The 23,954-nt window shown below is 48.8% G+C and overlaps 1 protein-coding gene and 1 long non-coding RNA gene across 2 annotated transcripts in view; one reads left to right on the top strand and one right to left on the bottom strand.

Annotated features, from left to right (window-relative positions):
• Positions 1–23,954, top strand: part of LOC138488487 (uncharacterized) — a 205,143-nt gene that overhangs the window by 150,157 nt on the left and 31,032 nt on the right. The window contains exon 2 of the long non-coding RNA XR_011274673.1: positions 7,665–7,855. This is a non-coding gene — a long non-coding RNA (uncharacterized lncRNA). The remainder of the gene's footprint in view (positions 1–7,664; positions 7,856–23,954) is intronic.
• CDK15 (cyclin dependent kinase 15) overlaps positions 1–23,954 on the bottom strand; it is a 504,364-nt gene that overhangs the window by 452,295 nt on the left and 28,115 nt on the right. The window lies entirely within an intron of this gene.

Here is a 23,954-nt window from a genome sequence, read left to right as displayed (position 1 = left end):
AACAATTACTCATCCCAATACGCAACTAAGACAAAAAAAAAAAACAATTACTCATCCAAAAAACAAACAATTCCTGTAACAGCGCCTCGATGCCTGTGGGCTGTGTGAGCGCTTTAAAAATGTAAAATAAATAAATATCACGTAAACAGTTGCAATGGGTACAAATAATATACAACAGTTAAATATAATGGAACCATTTGTAGCACTGTGATTCAAGAGTTAATGTCTACACCACGGTGTTTCGGCCTTGTGTGGGCTATATTCTAGTCATGTTCTTGTGGGGGCCTTCGACAGGACGGGGGAGACTGTGAGGTCTCGGTGTTCAGAGAATGCTGTGAAAATGAATGAAGCACAGTAAGGGGGTGCTAATGGACATTGTTTGCAAGAACAGTGATTGAATCACCCTATGTCCCCAGAACCTGGTGGACGTGGCATTTGGGCCACAGGCGGAAGGGTATGGGTCCAAGGACCTGCAGTACCTCTTGGCGAAAGAGAACTGGACACCTATTGAAATAGAAAGGGAGGGATTAGTGTATCCCTACTCTATTGAGTGGCGCAACAACAAAACTGCATACTTTATTAGAGGTAGCGTGGGTGCACCACAGGATAAAATGCACGTAAGGTGGTGCTGTGGTAGCGGGACCTGGTTTGTTGACCTGCAAAAGTGAACAGGGTTATCACTGGCTAATGCCGCTGGTACTGGCGGTAACCAATCTACTCGAACTCGATATTGCAAGCTGCCATTTATTATATAATATTATTAAAGGGAAGGTTGTTAGGTGATTCCAACCATGTTAAGGCGTCTGCAAGATTGCATTCTCCAGATGTTATGGACTACCACTCCCATGATCCATCACCATTGACTATGCTGGCTATGGTTGATGGAACTTGTAGCACAAAACGTTTGGCGAGCCAAAGCTTGCAGGCTCTGTTACAGCATCAAAGACAGAGCAGAACCTACCTGTCTTCTTAATAGGGATTATTATGGATTTTAGCCAGTCTATGCGCTTTGAAGTTAGGAAAAGATTGCTGTGTTTAGAAGGGCCGTCCTTTTCTTTGAAGACATCTGAAAGTTATTGCCCATGGATGCTATTCTTCAAGAGGGATGATGGGCCTCTAAAGCCTGCAGCAGACCCCCATGAGCTTTGTGCTGGGGTGGACTGGCCTGCAGGGGACTCTGTAGATTTCCCAGTAGGCCTCTGCACTCTGGGCCACTTTTGTGTGTTTTATGCTTTATTTTCTAACTCGCTCATAAGAAAAGAGTTGGGCTTGCTCAAAACTGTGTAATATGGGGTCACTTTGAAAATGATTCCCAGGGCCTCTGTTGGTTCCCAGTCCACCCCTGGCTGTGTGACCTGTCACTACGTTTTCACTGACGTCACGGCTAGAGGATCATGGTATTATCAGCCAGTTGTGATGTCACAACTAGAAGAATATACGGCTATGCGGATGCATTACAGAATATTTACCCCACGCCCAAGAGTGCAGTAGATAATCTGCAGAGGCATATACATATCAGACTCTACCAATGCAGGCGTTAAAGGGGATGAGCAGACATTTTACTGATCACCCGGGCATTTCAATTTAGCAGTCCCATATCATTATACTGGATGGTCAGGCATACTTTATCTCCTACTGGCAAAAAGTACCCGCACTTCACACAGGTTCTGTAGGCCGGCATGATAACGCACTTACTAATTGTGGACAGTCACAGAGCAGACATGGAGGGGAGGCGAGCATTGGCATGCTGCAGCATGATGGGACCTTTTGTGCACTCACCCCACCTGTCGCCTCACCCTGGTGCGTTGCAGCCTGTCGCAGTGCACTGCGGTGCAGATATCTCTGAATCGGTGCGTCCTATGCCCTTGAAACTTTCACGTTTTGTTCCTGGGATCAAAACGATTAGAAGGAGCTTCGCCCGGTCCTTCAACGACCACATTTATATCTTGCGTGTTGCGGTGCAAATATCTCGGAAACTGTGCTTCCTAGGGCCTTGAAACAAGGTTTCTTAACGTTCTGCTCCTCGCGTCCAGATGCTTGAACTGAGCTCTGCCTGGTCCTTCTATGACCAGCTTGATGTTTTGCCACTTCCAGACAACCTTCTCATGCGTGCAGGGGCTGAAATCCGGGGAACGGGGTGGGGTGCCCACATGTAATGTAACTGTGCAGAATTTGGTGCAGATTGTGGAACGGTGTGGAATTGTATGAGAAACAAACAAACTGATTTTCTGTTTTATATGTAGAGATATTAGTGCACCTCGTTGTGTACTCTCTCAGAAGTGTGTCATGCGTTCATCAAAGTTCACCAAATGCATTCAGTGAAAAAGAGACTGACAGCTAAAATAATATCTGAAATCAGCCTTCCAGATAAACAATCAAACCTACAAAAAACATGTCTGTGTTTCCACGCTGTTCGGTGGCGGTCCAATCTTCATATGGACGATAAGCAAGCTGCACCAGGGGAGGTTATCGAAAGATAAAAGGCAGCAGAGGGCACGTGACTGAGGATCTGATGCGGCTGTGGTTGGACTATCGAGCTCCCACCGCAAACTGTCATTATGTCTCACTGCAGGAGCACTTCCTGTGGGGTGGGGCCCCGGCTTGCGGCTTTTGCTGTGGGTATTTGATAGAAAATGTGTTTTACTATGGGAGATGATCTGCACCGGACATTTAAGGGCGTCTATGTTCGTCCTGAATTCCCATAGAAATCATTGTAGGCTCCGCCCATTTCCCCCCAGAGAAGTTTAATATGCACCCTTCTGGTTCACCAAATCCAAAATGTGCACTCTTCCTGCACACAGACGCCCAACTGTGCATCACCCCAGCACATAGGCATGGATATTCCTAATCCTAGTGCCGAGCACCACCAAATGGGGAGTCATGTCAGCAAAGGCTCCTAAGGATGCACCCCAATCGCACAGACCATGATCTAGGCATCACACGGTCTTAGGGGCGGTCCTATGGGATGTCTATGCATTTTTTTCATCGAAGAAGAAATGGATTATAATTTTTCTTTTTTTTTTACTGAAAGATTTTGCAGCAAATATATGCGGGGGGACACCCCCCACCCCCTGCAGATCTCCCCCTTATCCCTACATTAATTATTAACCTAAACCCACCCCCACATATAATACGATGATTTCTACCTTGATGAAATCTACTGCGGCAAAAACTCACTATCCTGCACATGCTGCAAAATGTGCATTATTCTAGCGCGCAAACCTTGAAACGCTTAGCCTTCTAGCAAATTCTTCTAGCAAACAAGCAGACCTCTTAATGTGCCTCTTTCTTGCACCAACTGCCTCTTAACTGTGCATGCTCTTAGCAAACAAGAGAAAGGTCAGAAAGCTCGGTCCCCACAGACCCTTAACATCTATCCTCCATGCACGCAGACTCTTAAATGCTCACCATTGAAGTTTATGGTGCCACAAAGCCACTGCATTCCTCACATGGTACCTTTTAAATCAACTATGCACAAAGACCTCAATACTCTCCACACACATTGTCCTAACACGCAGACCAAAGATGGGAATGGTCCCATTGGACACTACAGAGACAGATACATGGGCCATCCCATAATGCGCACACTGTGGAATCTGTGCACACAGACCACCCACTCCTCCTCCTAGAACACAGGACTCTACACATGCATTGTCCTAGCATGCTACGCCCCAAACATGCATCCCCCTAGAGCACACATACACAAATGCGAAACCTCCTGGCACCCAGCGACCTAAAGGAGCATCCTGCCAGCAAAGGGCTCTCAAATGCACACCCTACAGACACACATGCCTCAAATGTGTATCACTGTGGCACGCAGACTCCCTTCATGGGACTCCTTTCAGCACACACAACTCTCAGTGTGTGCTCTCCTAACACCGGTCAAGGCACAAACTGCTCACCGCACTGACCACCGCAGCTCTTAGACCGCCAAATGTGCAGCCTCCTAGCATACAGACACTTACACGGACAAGCTATTAGTACATACTGCGAGAGAGCTTCCGGTGATGCAGGGGCACATGTTTTTTTTTTTAAATTGTGTTTTTCTAGTTCCCTGGGCCCGCCTCCATCTTTGGCCCTTCATGGTACATCTACTTGGTCACTGGTCCCCTTCCTCCCAGTCCCTCGATCAGCGGTTCTGATGTTACGCAGTCTGCAGGTGGATCTGGATTGGTGGTTTTGAATGTCCTCCCTGCAGTGGGGGGTGTATTAGATCGTCCTTCTCGGGTGGTGTTGACCACTGAATTGGAGGGAGCTGGCAGCCATTCATCGGGCTCCCCTGTGGGGTGCTCCCCTCTTGCAGGGACGGGCTGTGTTGGTTCGGGACAGCAATTCCTCTGCCATGGCCTATGTCAACAATCGGGGTGGTTCAGGGCCCTGAATTCTATGGCAGGGTACATTGGATTTGGGCCGAGAGGCATTTGCTGTCCCTGGAGGCGGTACACATTCGGGGAGTGGAGAATGTGGTAGCAGATCGTCCCAGCGGGTGTTGCCCAACTACCCGGAGATGTTGTCGGATCAGGTCTTTGCAGGGGTTTGTCGCCGGTTCGGGACACTGGTGTTGGATCTGTTTGCGTCCCCTCCTCGGCCGAGGTTAACAGGTTTTGCTCCCGGTTCCTGTCAGTGGTGGTGTGGGGGGTATACGCATTAAATATTGAGTGGCCTCAGGGTCTCCTGTATGCCTTCCCTCCCCACGCTCTCATTCCCTGGGTGGTACAGATGATCTGCCGGTGTTCTTCTCTGGTAATCTTGGTGGTTCCCTTTTGGCCTTGCAGGGGGTAGTTCCCGTCGCTCATGGATATCCAGAAGCAGGAAGTATGGAGGATTCCCGGCAGGCCTTGCCCTCTTCGAGGGGTCAGCTGTCGGAGTTATCTATGATCTGCTGGTGTGTTTGCCACCTGAGAGGGCAAGGTTGTTGACGTTTGGTTTCTATGTACCTGTGGTGGAAACCATTCTACATTCCAGGAAGCTTAGTACCTTGAAGGCCTATGATGGGCATTGGGCCCATTTTCTACATTGGTGTGAGGGTGGTGTCCCAGGGCTGTTACATTTTTTGACGAATGCTTTTGGTAAAGGGTTGGAAGTGGTCACTTTGCGTGCTCAGTGGGCTGCATTGAAGACCCTGTTGGAGGGTTCTTGATTGCCCCTGCTGGCGCTGGGTTTGGTGGGCTGATTCCTTAGGAGCTGGGCTTCCTCTTGGCAGCCTTTGCTTTGTGGTCCCCACACCCCCACCTCTTCCCTGGGATATACCCCTGGTTTTGCATTTTCATTAGTCTGCTTCTTTTGGACCAATTGAAATTGTTGATGTTAAGCACCTTACGCTCAAGACGACTGCCCTGGTTGCCATCACCTCTGCACGTCATCTGGGGGAGATAGGGGTTCTGCTATGCCGTCGGTCGTTGCCTGACTGCTTAGTGTTACGGTGTGATCCCCGCTTCTTGCCTAAGGTGGCCTCTATGTTTGCTTTTGTGTGCATGTTGAGATGCGGGTTTGGGGGGGGGGTGCCGGGTCTGTCTGTATGTTTGTTTTTGTATGTATGGGCAGTGTATGTTGAGATGCGGGGGTGGGGAGTGTAGGGTCTGTCTCTATGTTTGTTTTTGTGTGTATGGGCAGTGTATGCTGAGATGGACTGGGGGGTTCGGGTTGGTATGGGTGCATGGTGTATGCTGCTTGTTAGATGTATGCTGAGTTGGGGGTGGGGGTTCGGGTCTGTATGGGTGCATGGTCTATGCTTGATAGTTGTATGCTGAGTTGGGGGTGGGGTTCGGGTCTGTATGGGTGCATGGTGTATGCTTGTTAGTTGTATGCTGAGTTGGGGGTGGGGGATCGGGTCTGTATGGGTGCATGGTGTATGCTTGTTAGTTTGTATGCTGAGGTGGGGGGGGGTTTCGGGTCTGTATGGGTGCATTGTGTATGCCTGTTAGTTTGTATGCTGAGTTGGGCGGTGGGGGGTTCGGGTCTGTATGGGTGCATGGTGTATGCTTGTTAGTCTGTATGCTGGGGTGGGGGCGGGGGGTTCGTGTCTGTATGGGTATGTATGCATGGTGCATGCTTGGTAGTCTGTATGCTGAGATGGGGTGGAGGGGTTCGGTCTGTATGGGTATGTATGCATGATGCATGCTTGGTAGTCTGTATGGTGGGCTATGGGGCATAGTGTTTGGTTGGGGTGTGGGGGCCATGGGGCACAGTGTTTGGTTGGGGGGTGGGGGCCATGGGGCAAATTGTTTGGTTGGGGCCATGGGGCATATTGTTTAGTTGGGGAGTGGGGGCCATGGGGCATAGTGTTTGGTTGGGGTGTGGGGGCCATGGGGCATAGTGTTTGGTTGGGGTGTGGGGGCCATGGGGCATAGTGTTTGGTTGGGGAGTGGGGCCATGGGCCAGCTGCACATCATAGGCCACTGGGAGCCTACAAAAGGGCCACACCCACACCCAAGCCATCTTTCAACACAACCATGCTGGCAGTCGCTTAGCAGCAATTGGGATAGGGAACCTGCCAGCAGCAGTGGAGATAGAAGCAGCACTGAGGCAGAGGAGGAGGCGGCGTAGGCGCAGGAGGCAAATGAGGAACCCAGTGGCCATCCCAAACATCAATGTACAGCAGGTAGCACCCAGCAGGCAGCCAGCAATACCCTGCATCAGGGCCTTACCGTGGAACCTGACCCCAAGTCAAATACATACATTATACCGGCTTGACAGGGCCACAATATTATCAATTGTCACCCTCATTAAAGAAGACATCAGCAGCCTCATCAACAGCCGGACTGCAATCCCACCCCTGCTGAAGGTAGTCTCAGTACTGCACTTTCTTGGCACTGGAACCTATCCGCACACTGTTGGGGAGCTGCACGGGCTGTCAAAACCCTGTTTTTCCAGGATACTGTTCCAGGTACTGGATGCGCTGCTGCGCCATGTGTCAGACCACATTGACCTACCCCGTACCCTGTACCCCTGCCCAGGTCTATGCCACAAAGTGGCCTTCCATGCCCTTGCCGGCATGCACAATTGCATAGGCGCATTAGACTGTACGCGTGTGGAGTTGACTGTCAGATATGCAAATAAGGTGGTGTATCGCAATCAGAAGCAATTTCACTCACTCAACGTGCAGATGATCTGTGATGCCCAACAGATAATCTGCATCTGCAACTGGCAAATGGCAGTATGCCGTTTCACGAGAACACATTCCCTGGCTATCAGTAAGAATACCACAGCCATGGAGTGGCACAACATGCAATGCCAACATGTGGTTGCGATTATCTCCCCTGGTGTATAAATAGTAGCTACCCCATGTGCACAATGGGTACACCTCGTGCTGTGTGCATAAGTCACTTCATTGGTGTGATCTGCATCTGCCTGATGCAGATCTGACCAGCACCTTAGAATACACGAGCCAACTACCACGTCTGAACACATTTACATTGCAATGATTGAGACATGTAGTTGCCTACCATCATTTCACGAATGGAACCATCAGACAAAACTGTCTCTGTAGGAATGTGTGACCCAAGTGAGCAGAATAGAAATGTCCAACATAGGAATACCAGATAGGACATCTGTGGGTTGTAGTGATCACTGTGCTGATTTCATACAAAGTCTAGACATGCAATCTTATACAAACAGTAATACCACAAACACTAACTTGTCTCCTTACTGTCACTCCCATGCAGGTGATGCTGGATATGCACTCACGCCATGGCTCATGACGCCAATCTGAGGGCCACGGAACAGGCATGAGGAGGCCTACAACCGAGCACCCATTCGGACACGGGGCATGATAGAGCGGACCTTTGGATTGCTGAAGGCCAGGTTCCGCTGCCTCAGCCGATCAGGCGGGGCATTACAGTACAGCCCGGTGAAGGTAGGAAAATTTGTGCTGGCATGTGCCATGGTGCACAATCTGTGCAGACGCAGGAACATTGCGCTGCCCCCGGACATTCAGCCAGCAGATGAGGATTAAGATGATTATGACGATGATGATGGGATGGGTGTACAACCAGGCCGGGGTGCCATTGATGGCCTACATGCACGGGGAGCACTCATAGACAGTTTTTTCTGATCAACTTCACATGGTGCACTTCAATTTGTGAAACTTAGATTAAATGATTACTACACACACGAAAGAAGATTGTCCACTCGTAATTGCATTTGCATACCTGTGTATTAAGTAATTGACATATGGAATGGGTGTAATTAGGTATAATGTCCACACGCGACCGCCCACCTTCCCAACGTACCCACCCACCGACCAGGTCCCAACTAACAAACCCCACTATGGACCTCCCCAATGTATCCACCCACCAACCAGGCCCCAACTGACAAACCCCACTATGGACCACCCTACCTCCCCACAGTACCCGCCCACCGACCGGGCCCCAACTAACAAACCCCACTATGGACCACCCCCACCGCCCCAATGTACCCACCCACCCAGCAGGACCACATCACATGTGTAACTTCCGTGTCACACCATACACCCTATTTTTTCCCACGCTTGGGCCCATGATTGTCCTTTCCAGTTGCTCCAGCCAGCGCGATGAACTCCTCCTGGGGCTGCTGGTCACAGAGCTCGTAGGAGTGCTACTGGCGGAGGGCAAACTGGGGTTTGGTGGGAGCAGGCGGCCCATGATGGCCTGTAGGGCCAGCAACATCATCTCTGCAATGTTGGATTAGATGTTGTTGGCCTCTCTAACCCTTCTCGACTACACCATGTTTGTAGTGCCAAAACGCCCTATTGCGCATGATAGGTGCTGCACGGAGGTCGCGTTGCTCTCCCGCTGCATACGAGCCTCTTCACGTTGGAGCCTTGACTGCTGAAGCTGTTGCTCCACGAGACCCGCCAGCGTGTTCTGACGCTCTGTCAATGCGCTGCAGCCGGATAGTAAGTTCCTGATGGGATGGTGTGGGTGAGCGCATTGGACTGTGCAGTCCGGTCGAGCTGAATGTGCCCAGCTGCTCAGGTGTGGAGGTGCACCCCTCATTCCCTGACCCTGGTGCCTCAGTGGCCTGATGGTCATGCACGCTTTCCACATAATCAGACTCTCTTGGCTTGGTGGTGCTGCAGCACTTGAAGGTGCAGTTGGAGTGGCAGCAGGGGGATTTGCTGGCAGTGCATGCTGGTCTATAGGTGGTGACAGGATTGGGGTCTCCAGAGGGCAGGGCAACAGCAATGTAGTCGCAGCACGGGTGCCGGAGGTGTTAGCAGTAGCTTGCTGTTGTGGTCTCTGACGACGGCCACGTGCAGTCCCCCTTGGCATCGACTGTTGACCCCTGTCACTGTTGGGTGATGATCCTGTGGGGGATTTGTAAGGCATGCCGTTAGTAGTGTCACAGGGTGTGTATGGGGCAATCACGTGCAACACACTGCTCATGCTTCATCTAGTTGCAGGTACATGCATTGAAGGGTGCTGCGCTCAGGTGTGTGATTCAGGGGTTGCACTCGGTTGCACGCTGTATGGCTGTCCGGGTGGTGGTGTCCCATGGGGTTGCTGGGTGTGGTAGGGTTGATGGGGACTGTGCTATTTGGCTCTGTGTGCCTTGCTGGGGGGTGGAGGGTCATGGGGTGCTGGGTGTGGTAGGGTTGATGGGGACTGTTCTATGTGGCTCTGATTGCCTTGCTGGGGGTGGGGAGGGTTCATGGGGGTGCTGGGTGTGGTAGGGTTGATGGGGACTGTGCTATGTTGCTCTGTGTGCCTTACTGGGGGGAAGGGTCATAGGGGTGCTGGGTGTGGTAGGGTTGATGGGGACTGTGCTATGTGGGTCTGTGTGCTTTGCTAGGGTGCGGGCGAGCTATACCTTCATTCACATTAATGTCTTTGCACTCTATGTACTTACCAGCCTCGCCAGGTGTGTCTGCTCCGGCCTCGGCTTTGCCTACCCCATCAATTCCTTCAAGGTGCAGCACGCTGCTGGACCTCTCCTCCCACAGTTGCAGCTTCAGTGGGGAATGTGGTCCCCCTCCTGTGGCACAGCTTTGCTGTCTGTGGGCTGACAGCAGGTTCCTGACCCGCAGCCGCAAGCCGTCCCACCTCTTATGGGAGTCCTTTACCGTCCGCCCAGTCACCCCCACATCTGAAACCTTCTGGGCAGCCTCAGCCCATATGGCCTTCCTTCTCTGCTGCGTGGAGTGCCTCTGGTCTGCGCTGAATAGTTCTGTAGCATTCTCCACTATGTGCTCAACGAGCACAATGAGTACAGGCTCACTGAACCGGGGTTTCCGCTGCCGGCTGGCTGGGATCCTTGATGTCATCTTCCTGAAGGATTTTAGGCAGTCACAGAAGCTGTGGGCCTTGTGGTTCCAGAGGATTGCAGTGGATTGTGATTTATGTAATGGCCACCGCTCTCTTTCTGGTTTTCGCGATCATGGTATTTCCAGTACTGGTGTTTCCGCCTCCGCTGATACCGGCATAGCCGTGGCGGATATGGATGTACCGCTGGTATTTCTCCAGGTGCACCCGGCTCTGTGGGTGTCACTGTGATGGCGGTAGCACTGGTTCCGCACTGTTCTGAGGCGCGCGACCGACAAATCGTAATTCTTGCTTGTTTCTGCATCCATGCGGTAATGGAACCGGTGTCATCGCTATCACGGTAACACCGGATTCCAGACTGGTAAACTTGTAATGAGGGCCATAGAGCATGTGGGCGAGGTAGCGGAATGCATTATAGAGCACATGGGAGAGATAGCAGAAATGCATTGTAGAGTATGTGAGAGTGCTAGCAGAATGCATCATAGAGCACATGGGAGAGGTAGCGAAATGTATTATAGATCACGTGGGAGTGGTAGCGGAATGCATTATAGAGCATGTGAGAGAGGTAGCGGAATGTATTATAGAGCATGTGGGAGAGGTAGCAGAAGGCATTATAGAGCATGTGGGAGTGGTAGTGGAATGCATTATAGATCACTGGGAAAGGTAGTGAAATGCATTATAGAGCATGGGGAGAAGTAGCGGAATGCATTATAGAGCACGCGGGAGAGGTAGCGAAATGCATTATAGATCACATGGGAGAGGTAGCAGAATGCATTATAGAGCACATGGGAGAGGTAGCAGAATGCATTATAGAGCACGTGGTAGTGGTAGCGGAATACATTATAGATCACATGGGAGAGGTAGCAGAATGCATTACAGATCACTGGGAGAGGTAGCGGAATGCATTATAGAGCACGGGGGAGAGGTAGCAGAATGCATTATAGGGCACGGGGGAGAGATAGCAGAATGCATTATAGATCACTGGGTGGTAGCAGAATGCATTATAGAGCATGTGGGAGAGGTAGCAGAATGCATTATAGAGCACGGGAGAGAGGTGCAGAATGCATTATAGAGCATGGTGGGTAGGGGAATGCATTATAGAGTATGTGGGAGAGGTAGCAGAATGCATTATAGAGCATGGGGAGAGGTAGCAGAATGCATTATAGAGCAAGTGGGGTAGCAGAATGCATTATAGAGCTTGTGGGAGAGGTAGCAGAATGCATTATAGAGCACGGGGGAGAGGTAGCAGAATGCATTATAGAGCATGTGGGGTAGGGGAATGCATTATAGAGCATGTGGGAGAGGTAGCAGAATGCATTATAGAGCATGTGGGAGTGGTAGCAGAATGCATTATAGATCACATGTGAGAGGTAGCAGAATGCATTATAGAGCACGGGGAGAGGTAGCGGAATGCATTATAGAGCACGTGGGAGAGGTAGCGGAATGCATTTTAGAGCACGTGGGAGAGGTAGCAGAATCCATTATAGAGCACGTGGGAAAGGTAGCAGAATGCATTATAGATCAATGGGAGAGGTAGCAGAATGCATTATAGAGCATGTGGGAGAGGTAGTAGAATGCATTATAGAGCATGGGGGAGTGGTAGCGGAATGCATTATAGATCACATGGGAGAGGTAGTAGAATGCATCATAGAGCACATGGGAGAGGTAGCGAAATTTATTATAGATCACGTGGGAGTGGTAGCGGAATGCATTATAGAGCATGTGAGAGAGGTAGCGGAATGTATTATAGAGCATGTGGGAGAGGTAGCAGAATGCATTATAGAGCATGTGGGAGTGGAAGTGGAATGCATTATAGATCACTGGGAAAGGTAGTGAAATGCATTATAGAGCACGGGGAGAAGTAGCGGAATGCATTATAGAGCACAGGGAGAGGTACCGGAATGCATTATAGAGCACGCGGGAGAGGTAGCGAAATGCATTATAAATCACATGTGAGAGGTAACAGAATGCATTATAGAGCACGGGGAGAGGTAGCGGAATGCATTATAGAGCACGGGGGTAGCAGAATGCATTATAGAGCATGTGGGAGAGGTAGCACAATGCATTATAGAGCACGGGGGAGAGGTAGCACAATGCATTATAGAGCACGGGGGAGAGGTAGCAGAATGCATTATAGAGCATGAGGGGTAGGGGAATGCATTATAGAGCATGTGGGAGAGGTAGCAGAATGCATTATAGAGCACAGGGAGAGGTACCGGAATGCATTATAGAGCACGCGGGAGAGGTAGCGAAATGCATTATAGATCACATGGGAGAGATAGCAGAATGCATTACAGAGCATATGGGAGAGGTAGCAGAATGCATTATAGAGCATGTGGGAGTGGTAGCAGAATACATTGTAGATCACATGGGAGAGGTAGCAGAATGCATTACAGATCACTGGGAGAGGTAGCGGAATGCATTATAGAGCACGGCGGAGAGGTAGCAGAATGCATTATAGGGCACGGGGGAGAGGTAGCAGAATGCATTATAGAGCACGGGAGAGAGGTGCAGAATGCATTATAGAGCATGGTGGGTAGGGGAATGCATTATAGAATATGTGGGAGAGGTAGCAGAATGCATTAAAGAGCATGTGGGAGTGGTAGCAGAATGCATTATAGATCACATGTGAGAGGTAGCAGAATGCATTATAGAGCACGGGGAGAGGTAGCGGAATGCATTATAGAGCACGGGGGGTAGCAGAATGCATTATAGAGCATGTGGGAGAGGTAGCAGAATGCATTATAGAGCACGGGGAGAGGTAGCAGAATGCATTATAGAGCACGGGGAGAGGTAGCGGAATGCATTATAGAGCACGGGGGTAGCAGAATGCATTATAGAGCATGTGGAGAGGTAGCAGAATTCATTATAGAGCATATGGGAGAAGTAGCAGAATGCATTATAGAGCATGTGGGAGTGGTAGCAGAAAACATTATAGATCACATGGGAGAGGTAGCAGAATGCATTACAGATCACTGGGAGAGGTAGCGGAATGCATTATAGAGCACGGGGGAGAGGTAGCAGAATGCATTATAGGGCACGGGGGAGATGTAGCAGAATGCATTATAGAGCACGGGGGGGTAGCAGAATGCATTATAGAGCATGTGGGAGAGGTAGCAGAATGCATTATAGAGCACGGGAGAGAGGTGCAGAAGGCATTATAGAGCATGGTGGGTAGGGGAATGCATTATAGAGTATGTGGGAGAGGTAGCAGAATGCATTATAGAGCATGTGGGAGTGGTAGCAGAATGCATTACAGATCACATGTGAGAGGTAGCAGAATGCATTATAGGGCACGGGGAGAGGTAGCGGAATGCATTATAGAGCACGGGGGTAGCAGAATGCATTATAGAGCATGTGGGAGAGGTAGCAGAATGCATTATAGAGCACGGGGGAGAGGTAGCAGAATGCATTATAGAGCATGGGGGCTAGGGGAATGCATTATAGAGCATGTGGGAGAGGTAGCAGAATTCATTATAGAGCATCTGGGAGTGGTAGCAGAATGCATTATAGAGCATGTGGGAGTGATAGCAGAATGCATTATAGAGCACGTGGGAGAGGTAGCGGAATGCATTGTAGATCACATGTGAGAGGTAGCAGAATGCATTATAGAGCACGGGGAGAGGTAGCGGAATGCATTATAGAGCACGTGGGAGAGGTTGCGGAATGCATTGTAGAGCACGTGGGAAAGGTAGCAGAATGCATTATAGATCAATGGGAGAGATAGCAGAATGCATTATAGAGCATGTGGGAGAGGTAGCAGAATGCATTATAGAGCATGGGGGAGAGGTAGCGGAATGCATTATAGAGCATGTGGGAGAGGTAGCAGAATGCATTATAGAGCATGTGGGAGTGGTAGCGGAATGCATTATAGATCACATGGGAGAGGTAGCGGAATGCATTATAGCGCACATGGGAGAGATAGCGGAAATGCATTGTAGAGTATGTGAGAGTGCTAGCAGAATGCATCATAGAGCACATGGTAGCGAAATGTATTATAGATCACGTGGGAGTGGTAGCGGAATGCATTATAGAGCATGTGAGAGAGGTAGCGGAATGTATTATAGAGCATGTGGGAGAGGTAGCAGAATGCATTATAGAGCACGTGGGAGTGGTAGTGGAATGCATTATAGATCACTGGGAAAGGTAGTGAAATGCATTATAGAGCACAGGGAGAAGTAGCGGAATGCATTATAGAGCACAGGGAGAGGTACCGGAATGCATTATAGAGCACGCGGGAGAGGTAGCAAAATGTATTATAGATCACATGGGAGAGGTAGCAGAATGCATTATAGAGCACATGGGAGAGGTAGCAGAATGCATTATAGAGCACGTGGGAGTGGGAGCGGAATACATTATAGATCACATGGGAGAGGTAGCGGAATGCATTACAGATCACTGGGAGAGGTAGCGGAATGCATTATAGAGCACGGGGGAGAGGTAGCAGAATGCATTATAGGGCACGGAGGGGAGGTAGCAGAATGCATTATAGAGCACGTGTGGGTAGCAGAATGCATTATAGAGCATGTGGGAGAGGTAGCAGAATGCATTATAGAGCATGTGGGAGTGGTAGCAGAATGCATTATAGATCACATGTGAGAGGTAGCAGAATGCATTATAGAGCACGTTGAGAGGTAGCAGAATGCATTATAGAGCACGGGGGCGAGGTAGCAGAATGCATTATAGAGCATGGGGGTAGGGGAATGCATTATAGAGCATGTGGGAGAGGTAGCAGAATGCATTATAGAGCATGTGGGAGTGGTAGCAGAATGCATTATAGATCACATGTGAGAGGTAGCAGAATGCATTATAGAGCACGGGAGAGGTAGCGGAATGCATTATAGAGCACGTGGGAGAGGTAGCGGAATTCATTGTAGAGCATGTGGGAGAGGTAGCAGAATCCATTATAGAGCATGTGGGAGAGGTAGCAGAATGCATTATATATCAATGGGAGAGGTAGCAGAATGCATTATAGAGCATGTGGGAGAGGTAGTAGAATGCATTATAGAGCATGGGGGAGAGGTAGTGGAATGCATTATAGAGCACGTGGCAGAGGTAGCAGAATGCATTATAGAGCATGTGGGAGTGGTAGCGGAATGCATTATAGATCACATGGGAGAGGTAGCGGAATGCATTATAGAGCACATGGGAGAGATAGCGGAAATGCATTGTAGAGTATGTGAGAGTGCTAGCAGAATGCATCATAGAGCACATGGGAGAGGTAGCAAAATGTATTATAGATCACGTGGGAGTGGTAGCGGAATGCATTATAGAGCATGTGAGAGAGGTAGCGAAATGTATTATAGAGCATGTGGGAGAGGTAGCAGAATGCATTATAGAGCACGTGGGAGTGGTAGTGGAACGCATTATAGATCACTGGGAAAGGTAGTGAAATCCATGATAGAGCACAGGGAGAAGTAGCGGAATGCATTATAGAGCACAGGGAGAGGTACCGGAATGCATTATAGAGCATGTGAGAGAGGTAGCAGAATGCATTATAGAACACGGGGGAGAGGTAGCGGAATGCATTATAGAGCACGTGGCAGTGGTAGCGGAATGCATAATAGAGCATGTGGGAGAGGTAGCAGAATGCATTATAAAGCACGTGGGAGTGGTAGCAGAATGCATTATAGATCACATGGAAGAGGTAGCGGAATGCATTATAGAGCATGTGGGAGTGGTAGCAGAATGCATTGTAGATCACATGGGAGAGGTAGCGGAATGCATTATAGAGCATGTGGGAGAGGTAGCAGAATGCATTGTAGAGCACGGGGGAGAGGTAGCGGAATGCATTATAGAGCACGGGAGAGAGGTAGAAGAATGCATTAGAGCACGGGGAGAGGTAGCGGAATGCATTATAGAGCATGTGGGAGTGGTAGCGGAATGCATTATAGATCACTGGGAGAGGTAGTGGAATGCATTATATATCATGTGGGAGAGGTAGCGGAATGCATTATAGAGCACGTGGGAGTGGTAGCAGAATGCATTATAAAGCACGTGGGAGTGGTAGCGGAATGCATTATAGAGAACGTGGGAGAGGTAGCGGAATGCATTATAGAGCACGTGGGAGAGGTAGTGGAATGCATTATAGAGCATGTGGGAGTGGTAGCAGAATGCATTATAGAGCACGTGGGAGTGGTAGCGGAAAGCATTATAGAGTACATGGGAGAGGTAGCGGAATGCATCATAGAGCACGCGGGAGTGGTAGCAGAATGCATTATAGAGCATGTGGGAGAGGAAGCGGAATGCATTATACAGCACGTGGGAGAGGTAGCGGAATGCATTATACAGCACGTGGGAGAGGCAGCGGAATGCATTGTAGAGCACGTGGGAGAGGTAGCAGAATCCATTATAGAGCACGTGGGAGTGGTAGCGGAATGCATTATAGATCCCATGGGAGAGGTAGCAGAATGCATTATAGAGCACGGGGAGAGGTAGCGGAATGCATTATAGAGCACGTGGGAGAGGTAGCGGAATGCATTGTAGAGCATGTGGGAGAGGTAGCAGAATCCATTATAGAGCACGTGGGAAAGGTAGCAGAATGCATTATAGATCAATGGGAGAGGTAGCAGAATGCATTATAGAGCATGTGGGAGAGGCAGTAGAATGCATTATAGAGCATGGGGGAGTGGTAGCGGAATGCATTATAGATCACATGGGAGAGGTAGCGTAATGCATTATAGAGCACATGGGAGAGATAGCGGGAATGCATTGTAGAGTATGTGAGAGTGCTAGCAGAATGCATCATAGAGCACATGGGAGAGGTAGCGAAATTTATTATAGATCACGTGGGAGTGGTAGCAGAATGCATTATAGAGCATGTGAGAGAGGTAGCGGAATGTATTATAGAGCATGTGGGAGAGGTAGCAGAATGCATTATAGAGCACGTGGGAGTGGTGGTGGAATGCATTATAGATCACTGGGAAAGGTAGTGAAATGCATTATAGAGCACGGGAGAAGTAGCGGAATGCATTATAGACCACAGGGAGAGGTACCGGAATGCATTATAGAGCACGCGAGAGAGGTAGCGAAATGCATTATAGATCACATGGGAGAGGTAGCAGAATGCATTATAGAGCACATGGGAGAGGTAGCAGAATGCATTATAGAGCACGTGGGAGTGGTAGCGGAATACATTATAGATCACATGGGAGAGGTAGCAGAATGCATTCCAGATCACTGGGAGAGGTAGCGGAATGCATTATAGAGCACGGGGGAGAGGTAGCAGAATGCATTATAGGGCATGGGGGAGAGGTAGCAGAATGCATTATAGAGCACGGGTGGGTAGCAGAATGCATTATAGAGCATGTGGGAGAGGTAGCAGAATATATTATAGAGCACGGGAGAGAGGTAGTCGAATGCATTATAGAGCATGGTGGGTAGGGGAATGCATTATAGAGTATGTGGGAGAGGTAGCAGAATGCATTATAGAGCATGTGGGAGTGGTAGCAGAATGCATTATAGATCACATGTGAGAGGTAACAGAATGCATTATAGAGCACGGGGGTAGCAGAATGCATTATAGAGCATGTGGGAGAGGTAGCAGAATGCATTATAGAGCACGGGGGAGAGGTAGCAGAATGCATTATAGAGCATGGGGGGTAGGGGAATGCATTATAGAGCATGTGGGAGAGGTAGCAGAATGCATTAGAGAGCACAGGGAGAGGTACCGGAATGCATTATAGAGCACGCGGGAGAGGTAGCGAAATGCATTATAGATCACATGGGAGAGGTAGCAGAATGCATTATAGAGCATATGGGAGAGGTAGCAGAATGCATTATAGAGCACGTGGGAGTGGTAGCAGAATGCATTATAGATCACATGGGAGAGGTAGCAGAATGCATAACAGATCACTGGGAGAGGTAGCGGAATGCATTATAGAGCACGTGGGGAGAGGTAGTAGAATGCATTATAGGGCACGGGGGAGAGGTAGCAGAATGCATTATAGAGCATGGGGGGGTAGCAGAATGCATTATAGAGCATGTGGGAGAGGTAGCGGAATGCATTATAAAGCACGGGAGAGAGGTGCAGAATGCATTATAGAGCATGGTGGGTAGGGGAATGCATTATAGAGTATGTGGGAGAGGTAGCAGAATGCATTATAGAGCATGTGGGAGTGGTAGCAGAATGCATTATAGATCACATGTGAGAGGTAGCAGAATGCATTATAGAGCACGGGGAGAGGTAGCGGAATGCATTATAGAGCACGGGGGTAGCAGAATGCATTATAGAGCATGTGGGAGAGGTAGCAGAATGCATTATAGAGCACGGGGGAGAGGTAGCAGAATGCATTATAGAGCACGGGGAGAGGTAGCAGAATGCATTATAGAGCACGGGGGTAGCAGAATGCATTATAGAGCATGTAGGAGAGGTAGCAGAATGCATTATAGAGCATATGGGAGAGGTAGCAGAATGCATTATAGAGCACGTGGGAGTGGTAGCAGAATACATTATAGATCACATGGGAGAGGTAGCAGAATTCATTACAGATCACTGGGAGAGGTAGCGGAATGCATTATAGAGCACGGGGGAGAGGTAGCAGAATGCATTATAGGGCACGGGGGAGATGTAGCAGAATGCATTATAGAGCACAGGGGGTAGCAGAATGCATTATAGAGCATGTGGGAGTGGTAGCAGAATGCATTATAGATCACATGTGAGAGGTAGCAGAATGCATGATAGGGCACGGGGAGAGGTAGCGGAATGCATTATAGAGCACGGGGGTAGCAGAATGCATTATAGAGCATGTGGGAGAGGTAGAAGAATGCATTATAGAGCACGGGGGAGAGGTAGCAGAATGCATTATAGAGCATGGGGGCCAGGGGAATGCATTATAGAGCATGTGGGAGAGGTAGCAGAATGCATTATAGAGCATGTGGGAGTGGTAGCAGAATGCAATATAGATCACATGTGAGAGGTAGCAGAATGCATTATAGAGCACGGGGAGAGGTAGCGGAATGCATTATAGAGCACGTGGGAGAGGTAGCGGAATGCATTGTCGAGCACGTGGGAGAGGTAGCAGAATCCATTATAGAGCATGTGGGAAAGGTAGCCGAATGCATTATAGATCAATGGGAGAGATAGCAGAATGCATTATAGAGCATGTGGGAGAGGTAGTAGAATGCATTATAGAGCATGGGGGAGAGGTAGCGGAATGCATTATAGAGCACGTGGGAGAGGTAGCAGAATGCATTATAGAGCATGTGGGAGTGGTAGCAGAATGCATTATAGATCACATGGGAGAGGTAGCGGAATGCATTATAGCGCACATGGGAGAGATAGCGGAAATGCATTGTAGAGTATGTGAGAGTGCTAGCAGAATGCATCATAGAGCACATGGGAGAGGTAGCGAAATGTATTATAGATCACGTGGGAGTGGTAGCGGAATGTATTATAGAGCATGTGAGAGAGGTAGCGGAATGTATTATAGAGCATGTGGGAGAGGTAGCAGAATGCATTATAGAGCACGTGGGAGTGGTAGTGGAATGCATTATAGATCACTGGGAAAGGTAGTGAAATGCATTATAGAGCACAGGGAGAAGTAGTGGAATGCATTATAGAGCACAGGGAGAGGTACCGGAATGCATTATAGAGCACGCGGGAGAGGTAGCGAAATGCATTATAGATCACATGGGAGAGGTAGCAGAATGCATTATAGAGCACATGGGAGAGGTAGCAGAATGCATTATAGAGCACGTGGGAGTGGGAGCGGAATACATTATAGATCACATGGGAGAGGTAGCGGAATGCATTACAGATCACTGGGAGAGGTAGCGGAATGCATTATAGAGCACGGGGAGAGGTAGCAGAATGCATTACAGGGCATGGGGGGAGGTAGCAGAATGCATTATAGAGCACGGGTGGGTAGCAGAATGCATTATAGAGCATGTGGGAGAGGTAGCAGAATGCATTATAGAGCATGTGGGAGTGGTAGCAGAATGCATTATAGATCACATGTGAGAGGTAGCAGAATGCATTATAGAGCACGGGGAGAGGTAGCAGAATGCATTATAGAGCACGGGGGTAGCGGAATGCATTATAGAGCATGTGGGAGAGGTAGCAGAATGCATTATAGAGCACGGGGGAGAGGTAGCAGAATGCATTATAGAGCATGGGGGTAGGGGAATGCATTATAGAGCATGTGGGAGAGGTAGCAGAATGCATTATAGAGCATGTGGGAGTGGTAGCAGAATGCATTATAGATCACATGTGAAAGGTAGCAGAATGCATTATAGAGCACGGGGAGAGGTAGCGGAATGCATTATAGAGCACGTGGGAGAGGTAGCGGAATGCATTGTAGAGCATGTGGGAGAGGTAGCAGAATCCATTATAGAGCATGTGGGAGAGGTAGCAGAATGCATTATATATCAATGGGAGAGGTAGCAGAATGCATTATAGAGCATGTGGGAGTGGTAGCGGAATGCATTATAGATCACATGGGAGAGGTAGCGGAATGCATTATAGAGCACATGGGAGAGATAGCGGAAATGCATTGTAGAGTATGTGAGAGTGCTAGCAGAATGCATCATAGAGCACATGGGAGAGGTAGCGAAATGTATTATAGATCACGTGGGAGTGGTAGCGGAATGCATTATAGAGCATGTGAGAGAGGTAGCGGAATGTATTATAGAGCATGTGGGAGAGGTAGCAGCATGCATTATAGAGCACGTGGGAGTGGTAGTGGAATGCATTATAGATCACTGGGAAAGGTAGTGAAATGCATTATAGAGCACAGGGAGAAGTAGCGGAATGCATTATAGAGCACAGGGAGAGGTACCGGAATGCATTATAGAGCATGTGGGAGAGGTAGCAGAATGCATTATAGAACACGGGGGAGAGGTAGCGGAATGCATTATAGAGCATGTGGGAGTGGTAGCGGAATGCATTATAGATCACTGGGAGAGGTAGCGGAATGCATTATATAGCATGTGGGAGAGGTAGCGGAATGCATTATAGATCACTGGGAGAGGTAGCAGAATGCGTTATAGAGCACTTGGGAGTGGTAGCGGAATGCATTATAGAGCAAGTGGGAGTGGTAGCAGAATGCATTATAGATCACATGGGAGAGGTAGTGGAATGCATAATAGAGCATGTGGGAGAGGTAGCAGAATGCATTATAAAGCACGTGGGAGTGGTAGCAGAATGCATTATAGATCACATGGAAGAGGTAGCGGAATGCATTATAGAGCATGTGGGAGTGGTAGCAGAATGCATTGTAGATCACATGGGAGAGGTAGCAGAATGCATTATAGAGCATGTGGGAGAGGTAGCAGAATGCATTGTAGAGCACGGGGGAGAGGTAGCGGAATGCATTATAGAGCACGGGAGAGAGGTAGAAGAATGCATTAGAGCACGGGAGAGGTAGCGGAATGCATTATAGAGCATGTGGGAGTGGTAGCGGAATGCATTATAGATCACTGGGAGAGGTAATGGAATGCATTATATATCATGTGGGAGAGGTAGCGGAATGCATTATAGAGCACGTGGGAGTGGTAGCAGAATGCATTATAAAGCACGTGGGAGTGGTAGCGGAATGCATTATAGAGAACGTGGGAGAGGTAGCGGAATGCATTATAGAGCACGTGGGAGTGGTAGCAGAATGCATTATAGAGCATGTGGGAGAGGTAGCAGAATGCATTATAGAGCACGTGGGAGAGATAGCGGAATGCATTATAGAGCACGTGGGAGAGGTAGTGGAATGCATTATAGAGCATGTGGGAGTGGTAGCAGAATGCATTATAGAGCATGTGGGAGAGGTAGCGGAATGCATTATACAGCACGTGGGAGAGGCAGCGGAATGCATTGTAGAGCACGTGGGAGAGGTAGCAGAATCCATTATAGAGCACGTAGGAGTGGTAGCGGAATGCATTATAGATCCCATGGGAGAGGTAGCAGAATGCATTATAGAGCACGGGGAGAGATAGCGGAATGCATTATAGAGCACGTGGGAGAGGTAGCGGAATGCATTGTAGAGCACGTGGGAGAGGTAGCAGAATCCATTATAGAGCACGTGGGAAAGGTAGCAGAATGCATTATAGATCAATGGGAGAGGTAGCAGAATGCATTATAGAGCATGTGGGAGAGGTAGTAGAATGCATTATAGAGCATGGGGGAGTGGTAGCGGAATGCATTATAGATCACATGGGAGAGGTAGCGTAATGCATTATAGAGCACATGGGAGAGATAGCGGAAATGCATTGTAGAGTATGTGAGAGTGCTAGCACAATGCATCATAGAGCACATGGGAGAGGTAGCGAAATTTATTATAGATCACGTGGGAGTGGTAGCGGAATGCATTATAGAGCATGTGAGAGAGGTAGCGGAATGTATTATAGAGCATGTGGGAGAGGTAGCAGAATGCATTATAGAGCACGTGGGAGTGGTAGTGGAATGCATTATAGATCACTGGGAAAGGTAGTGAAATGCATTATAGAGCACAGGGAGAAGTAGCGGAATGCATTATAGACCACAGGGAGAGGTACCGGAATGCATTATAGAGCACGCGGGAGAGGTAGCGAAATGCATTATAGATCACATGGGAGAGGTAGCAGAATGCATTATAGAGCACATGGGAGAGGTAGCAGAATGCATTATAGAGCACGTGGGAGTGGTAGCGGAATGCATTATAGAGCACGGGGAAGAGGTAGCAGAATGCATTATAGGGCACGGGGGAGAGGTAGCAGAATGCATTATAGAGCATGGGTGGGTAGCAGAATGCATTATAGAGCATGTGGGAGAGGTAGCAGAATATATTATAGAGCACGGGAGAGAGGTAGTCGAATGCATTATAGAGCATGGTGGGTAGGGGAATGCATTATAGAGTATGTGGGAGAGGTAGCAGAATGCATTATAGAGCATGTGGGAGTAGTAGCAGAATGCATTATAGATCACATGTGAGAGGTAACAGAATGCATTATAGAGCACGGGGAGAGGTAGCGGAATGCATTATAGAGCACGGGGGTAGCAGAATGCATTATAGAGCATGTGGGAGAGGTAGCAGAATGCATTATAGAGCATGGGGGAGAGGTAGCAGAATGCATTATAGAGCATGGGGGGTAGGGGAATGCATTATAGAGCATGTGGGAGAGGTAGCAGAATGCATTATAGAGCACAGGGAGAGGTACCGGAATGCATTATAGAGCACGCAGGAGAGGTAGCGAAATGCATTATAGATCACATGGGAGAGGTAGCAGAATGCATTATAAAGCATATGGGAGAGGTAGCAGAATGCATTATAGAGCACGTGGGAGTGGTAGCAGAATACATTATAGATCACATGGGAGAGGTAGCAGAATGCATAACAGATCACTGGGAGAGGTAGCGGAATGCATTATAGAGCACGGGGGAGTGGTAGCAGAATGCATTATAGAGCATGGGGGGGTAGCAGAATGCATTATAGAGCATGTGGGAGAGGTAGCAGAATGCATTATAAAGCATGGGAGAGAGGTGCAGATTGCATTATAGAGCATGGTGGGTAGGGGAATGCACTATAGAGTATGTGGGAGAGGTAGCAGAATGCATTATAGAGCATGTGGGAGTGGTAGCAGAATGCATTATAGATCACATGTGAGAGGTAGCAGAATGCATTATAGAGCACAGGGAGAGGTAGCGGAATGCATTATAGAGCACGGGGGGGGTAGCAGAATGCATTATAGAGCATGTGGGAGAGGTAGCAGAATGCAATATAGATCACATGTGAGAGGTAGCAGAAT

The sequence above is a fragment of the Ambystoma mexicanum genome, chromosome 9, assembly GCF_040938575.1.
Source record: "Ambystoma mexicanum isolate Mex_15411 chromosome 9, UKY_AmexF1_1, whole genome shotgun sequence".
NCBI classification, from domain to species: Eukaryota; Metazoa; Chordata; class Amphibia; order Caudata; family Ambystomatidae; genus Ambystoma; species Ambystoma mexicanum.
Note: the sequence above shows the minus strand (reverse complement) of the source record. Positions and strands in the feature narration are given on the sequence as shown.